At 59.2% G+C, this 15,000-nt stretch overlaps 1 non-coding gene across 1 annotated transcript; it reads right to left on the bottom strand.

The window, feature by feature from the left end:
• Window positions 1-1,663: 1,663 nt before the first annotated feature.
• LOC131865786 (5S ribosomal RNA) lies at window positions 1,664-1,782 on the bottom strand. The gene has a single exon (XR_009364459.1). It is a non-coding gene; the product is annotated as a 5S ribosomal RNA (ribosomal RNA).
• Between the last annotated feature and the right edge of the window lie 13,218 nt (window positions 1,783-15,000).

The following is a 15,000-nucleotide window of genomic DNA, read 5'->3' as shown; positions in this document are numbered from 1 at the left end:
AGCCCGGTTTGCCCCGGGTGCGCACCTCGCGTGCACCTTGGCGCGGTGGGCACCATGGCGTGCACGAAGTCGGAGCCCGGTTTGCCCCGGGTGCGCACCCCGCGTGCACCTTCGCCGGGGTGGGCACCTCGGCTGGGTTGCGCGCCCTGGTGCGCACCAAGGAGCGCTCCGAAGTGTGCTCCAAGGTGCGGCGTGCACGAAGTCGGAGCCCGGATTGCCCCGGGTGCGCACCTCGCGTGCACCTTCGCCGCGGTGGGCACCTTGGCTGGGTTGGGCACCATTGAGCGCTCCGAAGTGTGCTCCAAGGTGCGCACCATGGCCCTCCAAGGTGCGCAGCATGGCGTGCACGAAGTCGGAGCCCGGTTTGCCCCGGGTGCGCACCTCGCGTGCACCTTCGCCAGGGTGGGCACCTCGGTGCGCACACCTTCTCAATGTTTTCTTGCCTTTTCTGGAAATTGGTGAAGGCAGCGCATCAAAGGTGCGCACCTCGGTGTGCTCCGAGGTGCGAACCCGAGAGCGCTCCGAGGTGCCCACGAAGTCGAAAGTCGGGTTAATTGCATTGTTTTCCCCGGGTGCGCTCCGAGGTGCGCAACATCGGTGCGCACCAAGGAGGGCTCCGAAGTGTGCTCCAAGGTGCGCACGATTCGGAGCTCGGTTTGCCCGGGGTGCGCACACCTTGGCTGGGTTGCGCACCCTTTGTGCGCTCCAAGGTGCGCACGAAGTCGGAGCTCGGTTTGCCCCGGGTGCGCACCTTCGCCAGGGTGCGCACCTTGATGCGCACGCCTTGGCTGGGCTGCGCACCTTGGTGGGCGCCATGGTGCGCACCTTTCGTGCGCTCCAAGGTGCGCACGAAGTCGGAGCTCGGTTTGCCCCGGGTGCGCACCTTGGTGGGCGCCATGGTGCACTCCGAGGTGCCCAAGATTGGTGCGCACCAAGGAGCGCTCCGAAGTGCGCTCCAAGGTGCGCAGGTGCGCGCGAAGTCGAAAGTTGGGTTAATTGTCCGGTTTGCCTCGGGTGCGCACCTTGCGTGCACCTTCGCCAGGGTGGGCGCCTTGGTGCGCACACCTTGGCTGGGCTGCGCACCCGGGCGCGCACACCTTGGCACCCGCGTTTCCTTCATTTTAAATTTTTTTTTTTTACAATCTCTCAAGTGGGAAATTCTATAATCTCAACTTTTTTTGCCTTTTCAGGAAACTTTTGAATGGAGCGCATCATTGGTGCGCTCCGAAGTGTGCTCCAAGGTGCGCACCTCTGGTGTGCTCCAAAGCTCTCTCCAGCTGCGTGCACCTGCCCCGGCCGCGCACCCGGCCCCGCCCAGCTTCGCTCACCTGTCCCGGGCGTCTGGTGCGGAACCTTAGAGTAAGAAACATCACCGTGCACCTTGGCCAACGTGCGCGACTCGACCGAGCGCGCACTGGCCGAGGTGCACACCGATTTCACCTGGGTGCGCGCGCAGCACCTCGGGCGCACCGGGGTGCGCGCACAACGCCCGGGTTGCACCGTGGCCTGTGTGCTCGGGGCGCCTCGGGTGCGCGCTCGGTGTCGCCCCCGCGCGCGCGGTAGTGCGGGCAGCGCACCCCGGCCCGGCCCGGCCCCGACGAGAACGCAAACGGGCAAAAGGTTTATTCAAATAGCATTGCGACGCCCGGCGAAAAACTAAGAAAGGGTGCAACACCGGGACTTCCCGGGAGGTCACCCATCCCAGTACTACTCCGGCCCAAGCGCGCTTAACTGCGGAGTTCTGATGGGATCCGGTGCACTAACGCTGGTATGATCGCACCCGTTATGAGCTTGTCGCAATGTGTACTTAGCAAACCGCGACCCACGTGCGAATCCACCCCGGCCACCCACCCCCGTCGAGGTGCACACCCTCCCTCGCGAAGTGCGCCCCGTTCGCCAAGTGTGAGCCCTGCCCGGGTGCGCGCACCTTGCTAGGGCGTCGGGTGTGCACCCGGCCCGGCCTACGTGCGTGCACCTGGACGGGGCGTCGTGTGCGTGCAGTGTCCCGTCTGCAACGCGGTGCCCACACACCACCTCGGGCGCAACGACCTGCGCTCACATGTGGGCCGAGTGCACCTTGGTGCATGTTCGGGGCGCCTCGGGTGCACGCTCGATCTTGCCCCGGTGCACCAAGGCGCTCGGTTTGCCCCGGGTGCGCACTTGGTGCAAGGTGGGCACCCAAAATAGGGATCAAGCACCAAAACACAAGTTTCGGGATGCAAAATGGGACCCAAGGACCACAAATGCGTTCCAAGACCCATGATGGGTCCACGAGAACAAAAATGTGTTCCGAGACTTAATAAACAAATATTGGGTTTTAGGAGAAGAAACATGCTCTGATGCCCAAAACGAGAATCGACCCCGAAAAGGCCACAGGCCAAAAGTGGGATGCGAGACAAAAAAAAATGGGACCCGAGGACCAAAATTGGGTTCCCAGGTCGAAGACAGGGCAACCGGACAAGAAACGACCTCTAAGGCTCGAAATGAGTCCCGACGACTAAAACTTGACAAGAAGCACCCATCAGGCACCCAACTCGACACCCATGGGATGCCGACCCACCCGGGCTTCCACCTAGCACACCTTGGCACCCACCCACCCTCGCACCCAACCTCGCACCCAACTTAGCACCTTTGAACCCACATTGGCACTCACCCTGACCCTGGCACCTTGGAACCCACATTGGCACTCACCTTGACCCTGGCACCCACCTTTGCACTCACCTTGGGACCCACCCTGGCTCCCACCTCGGCACCCACCCAGACACCCACCTTGGTTCCTTGGCACCCACCTTGGATCCTTGGCACCCACCCCGACACCCACCTTGGCACGCAACTTGGCTACTTGCCACCCACCTTGGCTCCTTGACGCCCACCCCGACAACCACCCCGTGACCTACCCTGGCTAGGGTTGGTGCACACCCACCCTGGTGCCCACCTTGGCACCCACCCCATGACCCACCTTGGCACGCACCTTAGTACCCACCCTGTTACCCACCCTAGGACCCACCCCGTGACCCACCTTGGCCAGGGTGGGTGCACCCACCCTGGTGCCCACCTTGGCACCCACCCATCCTAGCACCCAGCCTGTGACCGGGCTTGGAACCCAACCTTGCACCCGTCTTGGCCAGTGTGGGTGCGCACCCATCCTGGCACCCACGTTGTGACACACCCTTTAACCCACGCACCCTAGCAGCCACGTTGGCACCCACCTTGGAACACAACCTAGCAACTTGGCACCCACCCCGTGACCCACCTTGGCATCCACCATAGCAGTCGCCCACTTGGCACCCACCTTGGAACCCAAGTTGGCACCCACCTCGGCACCCACCTTGACACTTGTGGACCCACCTTGCCACTCACCCTAGCATCGACCCATCCTAGCACCCACCCTGGCACCTTTGCACCCTAGCACTCACCCATCCTAGCACCTAACCTGTGACCCACCTTGACACTCACCCTCGCACCCACCTTGGAACCCAACCTAGCACCCACCCACCCTGACACCAACCCTAGCACCTACCCACCCTTGCACCCACCCTGTGACCCATCTTGGCACCCACCCATCCTACCACTCAACCTATCACCCACCTTCTCACCCACCTTGGCATCCACCTTAGCACCCACCCACACTGGCACCTTGGCACCCACCTCGGGCAAGGTGGGTGCACACCCACCCTGACACCCAATTTAGAACCAACCGAGCATGTTACCCACCTTGGCACCCACATTGCAGCCCACCCTAGTACCCACCCTATGACCCACATTGGCATCCACACCCTAGCACCCAGGCACCTCGACACCCGCCTTGACACGCACCCTAGCACTAAACCTGTGACCCACCTTGGAACTCACCCTAGAACCCACCCACCCTGTGAACCACCTTGGCATCCACCTTAGCACCCACCCACCTTGGCACCCACTCTAGCACTCACCCATCCTAACACCCAACTTGTTACCCACCTTGGCACCCGCCCTCGCGTCCACCTTGAAACCCACCCTAGCACCCACCCACGCAGGAGCCCACCTTGGCACCCAACCTAACACCCACGCATCCTGGCACCCAACTTGTGACCCACCTTGGAACCCACCCTAGTACCCACCTTTGAACCCACTATATCACCAACCCACCTTGGCACCCACCCTATGACCCTCTTTGGAATCCACCCTAGCACGCACCCACCCTGGCACCCACCATGGAGCGCACCCTAGCACCCACCCACCTCGGCACGCACCTCAACACCCACCTTGGTGTGCGCACTGCGCCAACCTCTCAAAGACCCTATGTGGTGCGCTCCAAAGTGTACACCTTTGGTGCGCTCCAAGGTGCGCACCTTTGGTGCACACCGAGGTGCACACCAAAGTGTGCACCGAGGTGAGCACCAAAGTGCACTCCAAGGTGCACACCAAGGCGTGCACCTTTGGTGCGGTCAATGCAAACGAATTCGGAAGTTGGGGTCGATGTCCTAATCGCTGCTGCAGACTACACGTATGAGAATCGGACAAATAGCTTTATATAGGGGAGGTGTTGCGTTTGATGGGTCGACTCCCCTGGTTGTGTGCACTGCACCAACTTCAAAGACCCTGTCTTGTTTAAGAAGTCAAAAGTTGGGGTGGATGTCCTAATCATTGCTGCAGTCTACGCATGTATGAGAATCAGACAAATAGCTTATATAGGGGAGGTGTTGCATTCGGTGGGTTGACTCCCCTGGTTGTGCGCACTGCGCCAACCTCAAAGACCCCGCATAGCAGAAGAAGTCGGAAGTCGGATTTTGGTGAGCACCAAGGCGTGCACCTTTGGTGCGGTCAACGCAGACGAATTCAGAAGTTGGGGTGGATGTCCTAATCGTTGTTGCAGGCTACACATGTATGAGAATCAGACAAATAGCTTATATAGGGGAGGTGTTGGGTTTGATGGGTCAACTCCCTTGGTTGTGCGCATTACGCCAACCTCAAAGACCTTGTTTTCGTTAAGAAGTCAAAAGTTGGGGTCAATGTCCTAATGGCTCCTGTAGGCTACACATGTATGAGAATCGGACAAATAGCTTATATAGGGGAGGTGTTGGGTTTGATGGGTCGACTCCCCTGGTTGTGCGCATTACGTCAACCTCAAAGACCTTGTTTTCGTTAAGAAGTCAAAAGTTGGGGTCGATGTCCTAATTGCTCCTGTAGACTACACATGTATGAGAATCAGACAAATAGCTTATATAGGGGAGGTGTTGGGTTTGATGGGTTGACTCCCCTAGTTGTTCGCATTACACCAACCTCAAAGACCTTGTTTTCGTTTAGAAGCCGAAAGTTGGGGTCGATGTCCTAATTGCTCCTGCAGGCTACGCATGTATGAGAATCAGACAAATAGCTTATATAGGGGAGGTGTTGGGTTTGATGGGTCGACTCCCCTGGTTGTGCGCATTGCGCCAACCTCAAAGACCCTGCATTGCGGATGAAGTCGAAAGTCAGAGTTTGGTGTGCTACAAGGTGTGGTCGAAGGTGCTCACCTAGGTGTGCACCTTTGGAGCGCAGGAAAAGTGCCCTCCAAAAGTGCGCACCTTTGGAGTGCACAAAAGTGCCCTCCAAAAGTGCGCACCTTTGGAGCGCACAAAAGTGCCCTCCAAAAAGTGCCCTCCAAAAGTGCGCACCTTTGGAGCGCACAAAAGTGCCCTCCAAAAAGTGCCCTCCAAAAGTGCGCACCTTTGGAGTGCAGAAAAGTGCCCTCCAAAAAGTGCCCTCCAAAAGTGTGCACCTTTGGAGTGCACAAAAGTGCCCTCCAAAAGTGCGCACCTTTGGAGCGCAGAAAAGTGCCCTCCAAAAAGTGCCCTCCAAAAGTGCGCACCTTTGGAGCGCAGAAAAGTGCCCTCCAAAAAGTGCCCTCCAAAAGTGCGCACCTTTGGAGCGCAGAAAAGTGCCCTCCAAAAAGTGCCCTCCAAAAGTGCGCACCTTTGGAGCGCAGAAAAGTGCCCTCCAAAAAGTGCCCTCCAAAAGTGCGCACCTTTGGAGCGCACAAAAGTGCCCTCCAAAAAGTGCCCTCCAAAAGTGCGCACCTTTGGAGCGCACAAAAGTGCCCTCCAAAAGTGCGCACCTTTGGAGCGCACAAAAGTGCCCTCCAAAAGTGCGCACTTTTGGTGCGCACCAAGGCGCTGGTTCGGTCGTTGCAGGCGAGTTCGGAAGTTGGGGTCGATGTCCTGAGCGGAGGTGCAAACTACACAGGTGTCGGAATCGGACAAATAGCTTATATAGGGGAGGTGTATGCTTCGATGGGTCGACTCCCCAGGTTGAGCGCACCGCGCCAACCTCAAAGACCCTACGGTATGGATGAAGTCGGAAGTTGGGTCCGATGACCGATTCGATTAGTAGGTATGCTCATGAGGTCGGAATTTGGGTCCGATGACCTGCCATGTGCAGGAAGGCGAATGTTGGCACTGTGCGTTGCAAGGTGCACACCAAGGTGCTGGTGCGGTCTTTTTAGTCGAGTTCGGAAGTTGGGGTCGATGTCCTGATCGGAGGTGCAAGCTACACAGGTGTGGGAATCGGACAAATAGCTTATATAGGGGAGGTGTATGCTTCGTTGGGTCGACTCCCCGGGTTGAGCGCACCGCGCCAACCTCAAAGACCCTACGGTATGGATGAAGTCGGAAGTTGGGTCCGATGACCGATTCGATATGTAGGCATACTCGCGAGGTCGGAATTTGGGTCCGATGACCTGCCATGTGCAGGAAGGCGAATGTTGGCACTGTGCGTTGCAAGGTGCGCACCAAGGCGCTGGTTCGGTCGTTGCAGGCGAGTTCGGAAGTTGGGGTCGATGTCCTGATCGGAGGTGCAAACTACACAGGTGTGGGAATCGGACAAATAGCTTATATAGGGGAGGTGTATGCTTCGTTGGGTCGACTCCCCGGGTTGAGCGCACCGCGCCAACCTCAAAGACCCTACGGTATGGATGAAGTCGGAAGTTGTGTCCGATGACCGATTCGATATGTAGGCATACTCGCGAGGTCGGAATTTGGGTCCGATGACCTGCCATGTGCAGGAAGGCGAATGTTGGGACTGTGCGTCGCAAGGTGCGCACCAAGGCGCTGGTGCCGTCGTTGCAGTCGAGTTCGGAAGTTGGGGTCGATGTCCTGGTCAGAGGTGCAAACTACACAGGTGTGGGAATCGGACAAATAGCTTATATAGGGGAGGTGTATGCTTCGATGGGTCGACTCCCCGGGTTGAGCGCACCGCGCCAACCTCAAAGACCCTACAGTATGGATGAAGTCGGAAGTTGGGTCCGATGACCGATTCGATACGTAGGCATATTGGCGAGGTCTGAATTTGTGTCCGATGACCTGCCATGCGCAGGAAGGCGGAATTTGGGTCCGATGACCGAGTTGATGGCGTGCCATGCGCAGAAAGGCGGAATTTGGGTCCGATGACCGAGTTGATGTTGATGGCCCGCCATGCACAGGAAGGCGGAATTTGGGTCCGATGACCGATTTGAAGGCGTGCCATGCGCAGAAAGGCGGAGTTTGGGTCCGATGACCGAGTTGATATTGATGGCCCGCCATGCGCAGGAAGGCGGAATTTGGGTCCGATGACCTGACATACGCATGGAGTCCGACTCGGGGGCCGATGTTCGATTCGATGACTTGCATTGTGGGTAAAGTCGGAAGTTGTGGTCTTTGACCCGATTCGATGACCAGACTTCGGCTGCTTGAGAATCGGACAAATAACTTATATAGGGGAGGTAGTGTTCTCGAGCATCCTCCCCCCGTGCCCGTTTATGTCGATTGATGCTGGTGCTCGACTGGTTGGAGCGCTCGGATGCAAAAATCTTGCACCAGGATTTATCGATTGTGATGGACACGGCAAGTCTCCTGATTGCTATGCAGGAGCTCATCGTGAATCTCTATGCGGCCTTGGTATGGACTCGACCTGCGGAATGGTTCGGCAATGGTAGTCGCTCCAACACGTCCTTGCAATGGCCACAGAGGTGATTCGACTAGAGCTCCAGTCTAGCTTTTGGGTTGCTTGGCGGACTGGTATAGCCGCGATCGAGTTCCGGCCATGAACGTTTTAGATAGCTCTTGGGCTTTCTGGGACGGAAGTCGGAAGTTTGGGCTGTTGTCCGATTTGATGACCATTCTTCGGATGTGTGAGAATCGGACAAATAACTTATATAGGGGACTGTGTTGTCTCACGCAGCCCCCTCCGTGCCCCTCTATCTCGACCGATGTTGGTGCTTGAAAGGGTTGGGATCGCTCGGATTTATAAACGTGCACCACCATTTGTCGAGTGTGAGGGACGCGGCAGGTCTCCTAAATGCTATACGGGCGCTCTCTGAGAATCTCTATCCGGCCTCGACACAGACTAGTCTTGCTGAATGGTTTGGCACTGGTAGTCGATCCAACACGTCGTTGTTGTGGCCGCCTAGGCGATTCGATTCGAGCCCCCGTCTAGCTTTTGGGTTGCTTGGCGGATTTTGCCCTATCCGCAAGTGAGCTCGGTCCCTAAACGTTCGAGAAACCCGATTGCTATGCGCCGACTCTCTTTCTTGCGAGCCTCCATCTAGCTTTTGGGTCTCTACGGAACGGAAGTCGGAATCTGGGACCGTTGTTTGATTCGACGAGGCAGACTACGGTTGTGCGAGAATCGGACAAATAACTTATATAGGGGAGGTGTTGACTGGAGCATTCTCCCCCGTGCCCCTCTAACTCGACCAATGCTGGCGCTCGAACGGTGGTAGCGCTCGGATTTTCGTTGAGCGCCAGCATTGGTCGATTTAGAGGGGCATGCGAGATTCCCGAATGCTATGCGAGGGCTCTAACGGAAATGTCTATTGGTTTCGGTATGGATGCAATTGCGAGTGGTTCGGCAAAGGTAGTCGTTCCGATGCGTCCATGTCGTGGCCAAATCGATAATTCGATTTGAGCCCTCGTATAGCATTTGGGTCTCTCGATGTGATTCCGCATTCCAGTCCCTTTGGGCACTGCTTGAGCCGCATCCCAGGGGGTTCCCTTCCCAATAATCTGCCTCGCAACCCGATTGCTATGCGGTGAGGCTCCTCGGCCGCCTCGGAACTATCTGTGTATCAGACGCATCGCGGGATAAGGGGTTGGCAACGGTAGTCGCCCCAAGCGCGTCCGATGCTTGGACCATTCCGAGGCGGCCCTGAAGCCTCTTCCGTCTAGCCGTTGGGTCCTTCTCGCCGCATCCCTTGCCTCGCACCCCGATTGCTATGCGGTGAGGCTCCTCGGCCGCCTTGGAACTATCTGTGTATCAGACGCATCGCGGGATAAGGGGTTGTCACTGGTAGTCGCCCCAAGCGCGTCCGATGCTTGGACCATTCCGAGGCGGCCCTGAAGCCTCTTCCGTCTAGCCGTTGGGTCCTTCTCGCCGCATCCCTCGACTCGCACCCCGATTGCTATGCGGTGAGGCTCCTCGGCCGCCTTGGAACTATCTGTGTATCGGACGCGTCGCGGGATAAGGGGTTGTCACTGGTAGTCGCCCCAAGCGCGTCCGATGCTTGGACCATTCCGAGGCGGCCCTGAAGCCTCTTCCGTCTAGCCGTTGGGTCCTTCTCGCCGCATCCCTCGCCTCGCACCCCGATTGCTATGCGGTGAGGCTCCTCGGCCGCCTTGGAACTATCTGTGTATCGGACGCGTCGCGGGATAAGGGGTTGTCACTGGTAGTCGCCCCAAGCGCGTGCGATGCATGGACCATTCCCAGGCGGCCCTGAAGCCTCTTCCGTCTAGCCGTTGGGTCCTTCTCGCCGCATCCCTCGCCTCGCACCCCGATTGCTATGCGGTGAGGCTCCTCGGCCGCCTTGGAACTATCTGTGTATCGGACGCGTCGCGGGATAAGGGGTTGTCACTGGTAGTCGCCCCAAGCGCGTCCGATGCTTGGACCATTCCGAGGCGGCCCTGAAGCCTCTTCCGTCTAGCCGTTGGGTCCTTCTCGCCGCATCCCTCGCCTCGCACCCCGATTGCTATGCGGTGAGGCTCCTCGGCCGCCTTGGAACTATCTGTGTATCGGACGCGTCGCGGGATAAGGGGTTGTCACTGGTAGTCGCCCCAAGCGCGTCCGATGCTTGGACCATTCCGAGGCGGCCCTGAAGCCTCTTCCGTCTAGCCGTTGGGTCCTTCTCGCCGCATCCCTCGCCTCGCACCCCGATTGCTATGCGGTGAGGCTCCTCGGCCGCCTTGGAACTATCTGTGTATCGGACGCGTCGCGGGATAAGGGGTTGTCACTGGTAGTCGCCCCAAGCGCGTCCGATGCTTGGACCATTCCGAGGCGGCCCTGAAGCCTCTTCCGTCTAGCCGTTGGGTCCTTCTCGCCGCATCCCTCGCCTCGCACCCCGATTGCTATGCGGTGAGGCTCCTCGGCCGCCTTGGAACTATCTGTGTATCGGACGCATCGCGGGATAAGGGGTTGTCACTGGTAGTCGCCCCAAGCGCGTCCGATGCTTGGACCATTCCGAGGCGGCCCTGAAGCCTCTTCCGTCTAGCCGTTGGGTCCTTCTCGCCGCATCCCTCGCCTCGCACCCCGATTGCTATGCGGTGAGGCTCCTCGGCCGCCTTGGAACTATCTGTGTATCGGACGCGTCGCGGGATAAGGGGTTGTCACTGGTAGTCGCCCCAAGCGCGTCCGATGCTTGGACCATTCCGAGGCGGCCCTGAAGCCTCTTCCGTCTAGCCGTTGGGTCCTTCTCGCCGCATCCCTCGCCTCGCACCCCGATTGCTATGCGGTGAGGCTCCTCGGCCGCCTTGGAACTATCTGTGTATCGGACGCGTCGCGGGATAAGGGGTTGTCACTGGTAGTCGCCCCAAGCGCGTCCGATGCTTGGACCATTCCGAGGCGGACCTGAAGCCTCTTCCGTCTAGCCGTTGGGTCCTTCTCGCCGCATCCCTCGCCTCGCACCCCGATTGCTATGCGGTGAGGCTCCTCGGCCGCCTTGGAACTATCTGTGTATCGGACGCGTCGCGGGATAAGGGGTTGTCACTGGTAGTCGCCCCAAGCGCGTCCGATGCTTGGACCATTCCGAGGCGGCCCTGAAGCCTCTTCCGTCTAGCCGTTGGGTCCTTCTTGCCGCATCCCTCGCCTCGCACCCCGATTGCTATGCGGTGAGGCTCCTCGGCCGCCTTGGAACTATCTGTGTATCGGACGCGTCGCGGGATAAGGGGTTGTCACTGGTAGTCGCCCCAAGCGCGTCCGATGCTTGGACCATTCCGAGGCGGCCCTGAAGCCTCTTCCGTCTAGCCGTTGGGTCCTTCTCGCCGCATCCCTCGCCTCGCACCCCGATTGCTATGCGGTGAGGCTCCTCGGCCGCCTTGGAACTATCTGTGTATCGGACGCATCGCGGGATAAGGGGTTGTCACTGGTAGTCGCCCCAAGCGCGTCCGATGCTTGGACCATTCCGAGGCGGCCCTGAAGCCTCTTCCGTCTAGCCGTTGGGTCCTTCTCGCCGCATCCCTCGCCTCGCACCCCGATTGCTATGCGGTGAGGCTCCTCGGCCGCCTTGGAACTATCTGTGTATCGGACGCGTCGCGGGATAAGGGGTTGTCACTGGTAGTCGCCCCAAGCGCGTCCGATGCTTGGACCATTCCGAGGCGGACCTGAAGCCTCTTCCGTCTAGCCGTTGGGTCCTTCTCGCCGCATCCCTCGCCTCGCACCCCGATTGCTATGCGGTGAGGCTCCTCGGCCGCCTTGGAACTATCTGTGTATCGGACGCGTCGCGGGATAAGGGGTTGTCACTGGTAGTCGCCCCAAGCGCGTCCGATGCTTGGACCATTCCGAGGCGGCCCTGAAGCCTCTTCCGTCTAGCCGTTGGGTCCTTCTCGCCGCATCCCTCGCCTCGCACCCCGATTGCTATGCGGTGAGGCTCCTCGGCCGCCTTGGAACTATCTGTGTATCGGACGCGTCGCGGGATAAGGGGTTGTCACTGGTAGTCGCCCCAAGCGCGTCCGATGCTTGGACCATTCCGAGGCGGACCTGAAGCCTCTTCCCTCTAGCCGTTGGGGCTTTCTCGCCGCATCCCTCGCCTCGCACCCCGATTGCTATTCGGTGAGGCTCCTCGGCCGCCTTGGAACTATCTGTGTATCGGACGCATCGCGGGATAAGGGGTTGGCAGTGGTAGTCGCCCCAAGCGCGTCCGATGCTTGGACCATTCCGAGGCGGCCCTGCAGCCTCTTCCGTCTAGCCGTTGGGGCCATCTCGCTGCATCCCCCACCTCGCACCACGATTGCTATGCGGTGAGGCTCCTTGGCCGCCTCGGAACTATCTGTGTATCGGACGCATCGCGGGATAAGGGGTTGTCACTGGTAGTCGCCCCAAGCGCGTCCGATGCTTGGACTATTCCGAGGCGGCCCTGCAGCCTCTTCCGTCTAGCCGTTGGGGCCATCTCGCCGCATCCCCCAGCTCCTCGGCCGCCTCGGAACTATCTGTGTATCGGACGCATCGCGGGATAAGGGGTTGGCAGTGGTAGTCGCCCCAAGCGCGTTCGATGCTTGGACTATTCCGAGGCGGCCCCGCAGCCTCTTCCGTCTACCCTTTGGGGCCATCTCGCCGCATCCCTCGCCTCGCACCCCGATTGCTATGCGGTGAGGCTCCTCGGCCGCCTGGGAACTATCTTCGTATCGGATGCATCGCGGGATAAGGGGTTGTCACTGGTAGTCGCCCCAAGCGCGTCCGATGCTTGGACTATTCCGAGGCGGCCCTGTGGCCTCTTCCGTCTAGCCGTTGGGGCCATCTCGCCGCATCCCTCACCTCGCACCCCCATTGCTATGCGGTGAGGCTCCTCGGCCGCCTTGGAACTGTCTTCGTATCGGAAGCATCGCGGGATAAGGGGTTGTCACTGGTAGTCGCCCCAAGCGCGTCCGATGCTTGGACTATTCCGAGGCGGCCCTGCAGCCTCTTCCGTCTAGCCGTTGGGGCCATCTCGCCGCATCCCCCACCTCGCACCCGGATTGCTATGCGGTGAGGCTCCTCGGCCGCCTTGGAACTATCTTCGTATCGGACGCATCGCGGGATAAGGGGTTGTCACTGGTAGTCGCCCCAAGCGCGTCCGATGCTTGGACTATTCCGACGCGGCCCTGTGGCCTCTTCCGTCTAGCCGTTGGGGCCATCTCGCCGCATCCCCCACCTCGCACCCCGATTGCTATGCGGTGAGGCTCCTCGGCCGCCTTGGAACCATCTTCGTATCGGACGCATCGCGGGATGAGGGGTTGTCACTGGTAGTCGCCCCAAGCGCGTCCGATGCTTGGACCATTCCGAGGCGGCCCTGAAGCCTCTTCCGTCTAGCCGTTGGGGCCTTCCCGCCCCATCCCTCGCCTCGCACCCCCGATTGCTATGCGGTGAGGCTCCTCGGCCGCCTTGGAACCATCTGTGTATCGGACGCATCGCGGGATAAGGGGTTGGCACTGGTAGTCGCCCCAAGCGCGTCCGATGCTTGGAGCATTCCGAGGTGGCCCTGAAGCCTCTTCCGTCTAGCCGTTGGGGCCTTCCCGCCCCATCCCTCGCCTCGCACCCCGATTGATATGCGGTGAGGCTCCTCGGCCGCCTTGGAACTATCTGTGTATCGGACGCATCGCGGGATAAGGGGTTGGCACTGGTAGTCGTCCCAATCGCGTCCGATGCTTGGACCATTCCGAGGCGGCCCTGCAGCCTCTTCCGTTTAGCCGTCGGGGCCTTCCCGCCGCATCCCTCGCCTCGCATCCCGATTCCTATGCGGTGAGTCTTCTCGGCCGCCGCGGAACTATACCTGTTATTGCTACTGCATCCTTCGGCTGGTAACCTCCTCTGCCGCCTTGGAACGTTCTCTTTGTCGGACGCGTCGCGGGATAAGGGGTTGGCACTGGTAGTCGCCCCAAGCGCGCCCGATGCATAGACCGCTCCGAGTTGACCTTGCTTTCAGCCTCTCACATGCATAGACCTCTCTGAGTCGACCCTGCAGCCTCTCACGTTTAGCCTTTGGAATCTCGCCTCACAACATGATTGCTATCCTTGATGCATCCCTTGCCTCGAGCCCTGATTGCTTTCTTGGCTGCATCCCTCCTCTCCTCACAGCCCGGTTGTCATCACTGCTTCATCCGTCGCTTCATGCATTCTGGCTGCTGGGCCCTTCCCACCGCACACCTCGATTGCTATCTCTTCTGCATCACACACCCCGATTGCTATCTCTGCTACATCCCTCGGCTCTCACTTCTGCATCCTTCGCCTCCCACCTCGATTGCTATCAATGCTGCATCCGTAACCTCACACCCCGATTGCTATGCGGGGAGGCTCCTTGGCCGCCTTGGAAATTTCTGTGTGTCGGACGCACCGCGGGATAAGGGGTTGGCACTGGTAGTCGCCCCAAGTGCGCCCGATTCTTAGACCGCTTCGAGGTGACCTCGTAGCCTCTTTCGTCCAGGCTTCCTGCCTTCAACGCCCTTTTTACACCTCGATTGCTATGCGCGGGCTCGTTGGCGTCTATCACCTCTCTGCGAAGAGTGGCACGATGATTGTTGGGGTAAATCGTAGCAGTCCGATCTCTGGCCTTGGGCCATTGTGAGGGCTGATCGATTTCCTGTGCGCATCTCGTGTTCGCCCAGTAACAGACTCGACGACTTGTAATCGGTCTTGTTCCCGATTGTTCCTGGAGGTAGTCTTCGGAACTCTTGGATTTGACCTGTCACTCGAACTGTCCTCTTCCGAGGATGCTTGTGTGTGTGTGCTTGTGCCATTTCCTTGGCGGTATTAACGAGATATTAAAGAGCGGAGTGAGCGCCTCGCCCAGCTATGTTTGGGGCTCTCACTCCCTTACCCGGTGTGCGACCGCTTTGCACGTAGGTTGCGGAGCATCGCGACTCTTTCGATGTTTGGCGGTTGTCTTCCGGTGATGCGTTGGTCCCGAAGTGCACGTTACTAGCATTTCTGCCATTGTTCTCGATCTTTGGCACGTTCCTTCGTTGCAATTGGATATATATCTCCGTTTATACGCGCAGGCTTCTCCCGCCTATTCAGCGCTGTCCCACTCTCAGCACTCTCGTG

Source organism: Cryptomeria japonica, unplaced genomic scaffold (assembly GCF_030272615.1).
Source record: "Cryptomeria japonica unplaced genomic scaffold, Sugi_1.0 HiC_scaffold_119, whole genome shotgun sequence".
Lineage (NCBI taxonomy): Eukaryota > Viridiplantae > Streptophyta > Pinopsida > Cupressales > Cupressaceae > Cryptomeria > Cryptomeria japonica.
This window is presented reverse-complemented; position numbering and strand designations above follow the sequence as displayed.